Genomic DNA, 8,966 nt, shown 5'->3' on the forward strand with positions numbered 1-8,966 from the left:
TACATTTTGCGTAAAACTAACTTCTCAACTCAAATCTCAACTACAATGAAGTCACTTGATCATTCAGTTCTCACACCTGCTTTCAAATTTGATTAATCTGATAACATTTCTACTTAAATAAGAAAATAGATTGTAATGAATTTATAATTAATTATTATTATTTTATAGTTAACACGCAACCAGAGACCTTTGTGGATGTCAACAATTGGTACGAATCAAAGGTATTATTGCACTTAATGGTTCCTATTATTTTATGTTTGACAAGCAACAAGTCAAATTGGGACTTGAAAACTTTAAAATGTTTACAATTAATATTACGTGATATGACCAGAGTTTCTCTTTTTTAACGGCCTGGAGTCATCCTCAATTGTTTTGCTCAGTGTGACGTATGTTTAAATCTGTTTTACTTTTGTTTTTACTTTCAGCCTATTCTGATTGTTATTTTATAAATGTTTGCAGTGTTTTGTAATCCTGATTTGTCATTTTAATTTAAAAGGTTATATTTTCTTAAAACAATGTTGGCTTGTCCTCTTCAGGGATTAACCACTTCATCTCCGAGATGAACTGATCCCGGTCTGCCAAAGTGAGATTTCAGGAGGTCTGTGGCTGCATGAAGCAGGTATGAATTTATATTAATATCATCATATAGCTTATTGTTGTACCAGCTAATCGGCTTCTAGAGAACGGGTGGATTCAGTTATCGCTTTAATAGCAACCTGTCTGGCTGTCATTTTAATGACAACAAAAATATAGACAACGGCCTCCCGAGAGGAGCCGGAGAAAGAACAGCATCCTGCAGAAAGGAGGCGGTTTTTAAAGGCTCTGTTCTTTGACACCATTAAATGTTAAAAAAAGAAAATTCATAGTTCACTCATTAGCTAGATGAGTCCTCCCTTTAAATATTCACAATCAAAACATGCAACCGAAATTAATATCTGGCAAAATATATTATTGATACATCGGTTGCTGTGGGAATGAAGGAATTCTTCTTTAATTTCGCTGTTGAAAAGCTGTATGAACCCCGAGAGCACTTCACTGATTCAGGGATTAGAAACTCAACCATACAAGGCAAGAGTTGTAATAATACATTCTATTTAAAGCAGCTTTTCAAAACCCTCAATGTCCCTTTACATCATGTAAAACAACATTAAAACACAGCCTATGAATAAACTTTATGAACATGGGTAGCACCCTTAACACTGACTGTTATTCCATGGTGCTTCAGTGTTTATAGCCGGCACCGCTGGCCATCTTTGTGCTTTTATCATGAAGACGGCCTGCTTGTTGCCTTTACTTCCACAAGGCGGTGTACGTATTATTGGTAAACTGCAGACGTTGCTGCTGGTGAACCATTGATTGCTTCATTGATGTGCTCATGTTTTATTGAAGTCTTTATGGCTTTGACTTTTCCTCTCTCAGCACGGGAAAATATTTACTTTACATATCCTGAAGAACGACATAAATTTAATTCTGAATTCAGTTACCAATAAGTTGGAGGACCTGCAGTTGTTGATGCCTCCTGAGACCTGTAGTACGAAGCAGGTTCAACTTACCCAGGATATCTTTTTGTTACCTGGCTTAACTAAACCTAACAAACATTATCACGATAAACACATCGGTGCAATAATTTACTTGACAAGTCAAGCCAGCTGTGGATGTATTTGCATAACATGCGCGATGTTTGCATGATATTACCAATCACAAACATGGACTAATGTACTGGCAGAGCGACATATTTTACAGACGAAGAGCACACTAATCTTAGACCCAGTCGAAGAAGTCGAACAGATAATGCAGGCTAAAAGCAGCACTGTGAGTTAAATGGCTTCTAATATCACTGCCCATCAATAGAGCACATGTCCATTTGACTATACATTCAATTCAATTAATGTGTTGGTTGCTTGTATGTAATATTCCTTCTCAGAATTGCTTTCATGACCAAGTCATTTCTCACATACAAGGAAGTTGTCTTTGCGTAGAAGAACACCAATAAGAGAACGATCAAATCGGGAGAAAACCCAAAAGGCAGGTGCTATATAAATAGAATGTCAAAAATATGTGGGCTTACTAATACTTACTTCCACAGTATGAACAATAATATTTGTAATACTACAAAATTGTATTATTGTTCCACTCTGGCTTAGACGTGATGAGCTTACAGAGGTGCAAAAATAAGATTGAAGATTGAAATCTTATAGCGTGTATGACCAGCAGTGTCAAACAGACTGGGGAGCAATTTGGAAATAGATATAAAAACAATTCAGAGCGGTATGCAGGCTGACTTTCATATCATAAAACAAGTACAAAGCTTTAGTGCTTCATTCAGTCTCTGTTGTAGGATGATATCGGAATAAAATCCCACAGTGAAATGGAATCTTTATCTCATAAACAACGTCAGGGTCTCTGAAAACTCGCTTTCCGTACACTGATCTCTTCTGGATCTTTTTTTTTAGCGTTTTGATCTGTTCGGGGGGACGGTTAGGTTCCAATGACGATCTATCCCGGTAGGAAGTGAACCGGCCTTGGGAAAATCCGTGATTAAACCTCGAGTTACTTCGATGACTGCAAATCCTGCTCCTCAGTACAGACCTGTGTTTGGGTTTGTGTTCCTCGGTGTTGATTTTTCATGTTTACCTGCAGCGTCCATCTTTTCAAGAACAGATGCTATGTGGTCAGAAATGTTATACTTTACACTATAATAAACAATAAAATTCTTTACCCTTCAAAATGTGCTGTTTAATTTAAGCATAGCGTTAAACAATAGCTAATAATAAATATGAGGTATGTCTGCCAATTGCTTCATATTAGTGAGCTATATCGACATCGTGTAACTTCTGCTACGCGCCTTATGCTGTTCTCATCAGGTAATGTGTGATACAATATTATGGACAACTGTACTCAATGCCAACTGTTTCTCATATTGTCTTAGCAAGTGTGTGTGTAGATGTTCATAAAAGGAGTTTTTTAACAGCATGAGAAAATGTTCCTGGTCTTAGTTGTTTTGTTGTTTTGTGCTTTAAACATGCTGCATTCAATAGGAACTCATGGCAACCAGGTGGGAAGTCGTTCTCACAGTATGCTTGTCGTTCAAGTGTTTAAGTCTTGAGAACGCTGCTGCTAAGCAACCTCTACATGGATTAATTTAGCAATCCGGCACGCGGGTAACGTAATGCAGGAAATGAGAAGACTTAACGACAGGGCGAAGATGCAACATTTTTCTCAGACGCATTATTTAAGATATGATGGAAAAATGACTAAAATTCCAATATATTCGCTTAAAAATTGGACATCTTTAGCCTCCGCCGTTTCTGCAAGCACGTCGCAACTCGTGAACTTGAGGCTCACCGAAAATGTTGACGAGTTTCGACGTGGTTTATATGGAACTCTTCTCGTGTACGCGGTAAACACCACCCAGTTTGAACGCAGAAATTCAGTCATTTTGAGAGTGGCAGCAGTTAATCCTAACTGCACTGCATTCGGTGCGACTGTGTCAGTACAGACCTAAGCTGTGTTCTGGTGGTCGGCACTGCAGATACCTGACTGTGGAACCAGTCCAGTCAAATTAAACACCTGTCTAGCGTTAAACATTATGGAGTGCTCTGGCACTGACGATGCACTCGCACACTGCCGGATCGCAGATCTGCAAATCATTAAGAGTAATGGTTGTCATCGACAGTCAGCGGTGCCTTAGCCGCAGCCTTGCCCAGTCTGCTGATTGTTTAATGTTCATGCCGGTGCTCCTTGTTTGGACTTGTGGGCCTCGGCTGGCTGTGGCTGTGCCAAGAGCAGGAAAGCCCGTGTGGCTCTGACACCGAGGAGACAAATGGGCAGGAGGAGGGACCCCTGGGGTATTCCGATGTAATAAATGGGAGTAAGCAGTGTGTGTGTGTGCCTTTCAAGATTCATGGGTTTGGTTCCCTTTTTGGGCCACGGGTATTTGCCCACGTGCAGGAAAAAGGGGCAGCTGCAAGACTGTCGAAGCAGCCAGGTCTAATTTAGGAAACTTGACCAGCACGGCTTTTTTTGTTGTTGTTGTTGTTGTTGTTTTTTTGGTTTTGTTTGTCTGACTCTCCTCGCCAATAGCTGCGCTGGAGAGTGAGAGAGAGAGAGAGAGAATAAGTGTCCCTGGCAGGATCTCTTGTCTGTCTTGAAATGGGGTGCAGAAAATTGCACTGACAGTCAAAATGTCTGGCAGGTGGAAAACATAGAGCTGCAATAATTGTTGCAATCAAAATAAAGTAATAATCGATTGTTGCTTCTGAGCGGTGTAGATTGAATCTGTAGCTACACACGTGTCTCGGGCCCTTATTCTGTTTCCACTTTAATTGGATTTTGGGTGCATATATAGTTCTGTTTGTCTCCACAGGCACTAGATTATAAGGCCATGTAGCCAGTTTGTATTGTTATTTTCACAGCAGTGACTCCTCGTCATTGTCAGGACTGGAAAAACACACTTTGCTTTGATTTACTTTCAATGATGCTTTGTGCTTTTGTTTCTTCTTCACAACTATTCTCAGCAAAATGTCAGACAGAGGACAGAACTGCTTTGTGAAATTCTCCCGACAAGCATGGAAGCAATATCTTCAGCTCAAAGATGACAGTTTTAATCACTACAATCTACAGTCCTATGCACTGAACAGTTCAGGTGACCGCTTACAAAGTGCCTACGGTGGTCTGGTCTATAGGGTTTGGGAATGTGGTAATTGAATCTATGTGGAGGACGCTGTCTACACTGTTGTTGTACTACGTAGGTATTTACTTTTGTCTGACTTTAATGTTCCACAAAATTGCACATGGATTTCTCTTTGTTCATTCACTTCTTTTCTACAACTTTTTCTTGGTCCTGGGAGATTGTGTGTTGGCAACAAAACATCTTTACGATAAAGTTTAATTTGTCTGAAGAAATACGAGTTTTCAGTTGGTCACTCAACAGACTTTTATAGCCCACGTCACTGTAAAACAAGATGGCACCGTGGTACCAGCTCGACTAGAAATTTTAAGCAGCTTTGTCAAGGACAGTTGCCATAAATTATTTAAGAACTTTTTAAATGTTATGGCAAAAATGTTCCAAAACTAAGCAACATCCAGCGATGGCGTCGCTCTTGGTTTGTGAACGGCCGTAATGGACTCGATCTGATTGGAAACCCGGCGATACTACGCCCCTCACCACCAATAGCCGTAACCTGACTGCACCACAGGCCTGTCACTCAAACAGACACGACCCCAAAAACTAAACCTTTTCAATTTTATTTTCTAATTAATAACAGGATTATTTTCAGATTGACCTCCAGAAAGCTAATAAGAAGGAGTGACTTTTAGCTAGTCAAACTGAGATAACTCATGGAGAAATGTTTTGACTGAGAATTTAATGAGACCAGTTGAATGGGCGTCAATGGAGCCGGAGGCTTTTTGGAGCTAACTTCTAGTGGCCCTCGGTGGTATTGCAGCCTAAGGCACTTAACACGGAAGCTATGTCCACTTTTATATACAGTCTACTCTATGGTGTGAACATATGAGTCGGGCTGTTCTCTGTAGGGAAATCTTTCCAGTCGTTGAATCCTACTGGAGTAGCCCTCATTAAATTTCTGCCTTTAGCTGATCAGCAGTGACCGCTATAGGCCCTAAAACTCTACCTCTGCTGCAACACATTTAGAAAAAATGCGTCAGCGTCATCGCACTTGACATCCGAAACTAGTTGCTGATTGGTCCAGTGTCTGAGCCTATAATTACACTGAAGAAAACTGAAGCTGCTTTCGCGCCATTCGTCCTCCTCCTCCTCCTCCTCCTCCTCCTTTATTTCCTTGAAGGAGACAGTTGTCGTTGTCTTTGCATGTTTATATTGTTTCTATCGAAGCATCTAATCTCAGTGCCATCTGTGTTGTTTTCCTGGAGCTTCGTAGTAACTTCTTCTTCCTTCTTTCTTCTTCCTTCTTTCTTTCTTCTTCCTTCTTTCTTTCTTTCTTTCTTCTTCTTCTTCTTCTTCTTCTTCTTCTGATGGTTGATGGTAAACAGCTTACCTTATGCTGGTAGTAATTTATTACTTCTGTGTGCCAGTAAAAACAAGGAAAATTTCTGTCAGCACATCTGCTTTGTCAATTTGTTTGTCATTAAATATCCGTGTCAGTCTGTCCATCCTCTGCTCTGCCCTTAAGCTGCTCTTTAAATATCCTCTATGGAAGCTATTTTTGCTGATTGTGCAGTATCCTGGGATGATTATTGCATATACGCACTGATATACACCGTGTCTCCTCCACAAAATTCTAAATGCATTTGTGTTTAAAGAGGCAGCATGTTAATGTAATTATAACACCATTAGATTTAGCACAGCTGAGCCATTTGCTCACCCTACCACAGAGCTACCGGCACGCTGCCTTTTGATTTCCAAGTGTTTTAGAAAAGGTGGTGGTGGTGGTGGGTTGTCTTGTAGCTGTCAGAGAAGAAATCAGCACCACAGGGGCATTTTGAACGGGGCTGAATTTTTTTTTCACATACTCATTACATTGAAAGAGGGAAAGAAAAAAGAAATAACATCAAAGGTTCAGCGCGTCACTGAAATTACTATTCCGGTATGGTTTCCAATATCAAAATAACTTTGAAGTTTCGTGTTGCTCTTTTGTAAATCTCACAAAGGAACTGACATCCCATGCTTTGTGATCCGCTGGTCTTCATTCTGAATGTACAGGTGCCTATGACCTTGTCTAGATTCCCTTTAATTGGATGGCTGACTGCTTTGAATAAGGGCTTCTCATCAGTGAATACTGAGTAGTGGTATCCTCTCCGAGTTCATTGGAGTGTCAAGATAACAAGTGATTCGACAGTCCAAGGAGAAATGGTGTGAGGCTGTCAGAGCTCTTGACCGTACTGAAAATAGCAACAAGTGTCTGTTTGTTTTCTCCTCGACAATCACATTCGTTTCTCTTAATTAAGTCAGAGTGTGCGGCATAAGCTGTAATTTATTGTGGTACCAGTACTGTATACTTAAGTTCCTGGATTCTACGGCATTATTCCTCCCTCCCTCCATCTCTGTCCACTTTTACATCACTTTGCTGTCTTTTCTAGCCTCTATACACAGACATTTTGAATAGTCCCTGCGGGGAAGGATTTGGACAGGCGTTTTAGTTATGTAACCGGGCCTTGCTTGTGCTCCTTCTGTACTACTCCCCCCCCCCACACACACACTCTTTTTCTCCCTCTCCTCTATACCTTTTCATGCATTGGGGCTTTAATTGTGAAGAAATGCAGTGGGAGTTCCCTTTAGGCTAGAGTGCGAGACCACTTCTGTTTATGTACTTTGTGTGCACATGCATCAAGGAAAAAGGAGGTTCTATTAATTCAGACTCCTTCCCTCCCATCCGCTGTGCTTCTTTCTTAATCTCTGAACGCTCCACTCCGTTTCTATATTTATAGAATTCCTCAGTGTGCAGGTTCACTTTTAGCATTTCCTTTTTTTTTTTCTCTCTCTCTTACGTTTGTTTCCTCAATATCTCTCAGTTAGTGCCTGCACATTATTGCCTCGGTGCAAAAGGGAGTCCAAGTGGAACTCGTGCATTCAAACATGTTTGTTTGAATTTATGCCAACGTCTTGTCGGGAAAACAAAATTTGCTTGCTCCTCTGTTTCTCCCTGGGATACAGAGTGTATCTCCATGTCAAGTAGGGCAGGCGCAGCAGACCCTTTGAGTGAAGGGCATAGCCTCAGGCCCTGCTACAGTGTGTCTCGGTGGCCGGGCCCTGTGGATGCAGGGTGATGCACCGCGGTGACGGTCATTTCCCCCCCCCCCCCATCCACACAGTGCGCCGTTTACACAAACCCTTTTCTAGTTGCCCCTCGCCGACCAAAGCGAAAAGCAATTGGCTTATTTACTTACTTACTCGTCACTGGAACCTTCGCCCGTTTCTTGAATAAGAATTGGAAAAAAAGAAGTCGGGGAGAGTGACTGTGCTGTCTGAGGAGCTGACAAGGTGCCTGCACAGGCAGCTTTACAGACTTCCTGCTGGAGATGATATTTTGACATCTGTGTCGAGGCCCATTGAAGACGAGGCTGAAGCCGGAGGAAACCTTTAGTCAGTCATGTGAACGTAGAGGAAAAGAGAAAACACAAAGCTGCCGAAGAATGAAGGCTGAAGTAAAATGAAAAAGAAAAAAAAAAAAAATCCTCTTGAGATCACTTTTTTTTCTTCAAATGTGTTGTTTGGTTCTTATCATCACTCATTTTAGCCATTTCCATTGAAATGTACTGCCTGCAGCTTATTACTTATGAGGGAATTTATGGGTTAGCGGTTGCTGACGGGAAATTTTCAAACCATATTTTGCAGACTGCAACAATTACAGCTCTACAGCGAGACACCTGACAACTTTATTGGAAAACCTATTTGCTGTCGGACCCAACCACCACTCAAATATCCGTTTTGAAGGACACAATAAAGGAACACATCTGTGTCACATGCTGTGCCGTCAGCTCTTTGGTCAAAGGCTTTAGTGTGTCAGTTTGAGGGATCAACACTGTCTTCACACCAAGCAGCGCTGGTTGAGAGGAAATCTTGGCAACACCAGTGACTCTCACATTTCTTTTAAATTACACTCCATTCTTCCTCGTTATCATCAGGTAAAAAGAGGAGATACTGTAGCGCAGACTCACTACCAAGCTGTCAAAGTACTTCAGCTTCTTGCCCTGCAAATTCCACGGCTTTAATTCCGCAGATACCCTGCAGCTGTCATTTCCCATCATTTCTTGTTTTGCCTAAAATCCACAAACTGAAAATAGGAGCAAAGAGTGCGAAGGCAATGGGTGCTTTATGACGATCATTAATGAGGGAAAATTAAGGTAATGTGCAAAATTACTCTGAAGCAGCTATAATTAAATATGAACGTCCAATGCCAACTGCGTGTCTTTTAAGAAGCTCCAGGCGATGCATGCATGTCTGTAGTGGGGGAGATAACGTTGCTGTGTGGGCGGGAATGTCTCCT

Source organism: Embiotoca jacksoni, unplaced genomic scaffold (genome assembly GCF_022577435.1).
Source record: "Embiotoca jacksoni isolate LCO1_2020_lvr unplaced genomic scaffold, fEmbJac1.0.p SCAF_28, whole genome shotgun sequence".
NCBI classification, from domain to species: Eukaryota; Metazoa; Chordata; class Actinopteri; family Embiotocidae; genus Embiotoca; species Embiotoca jacksoni.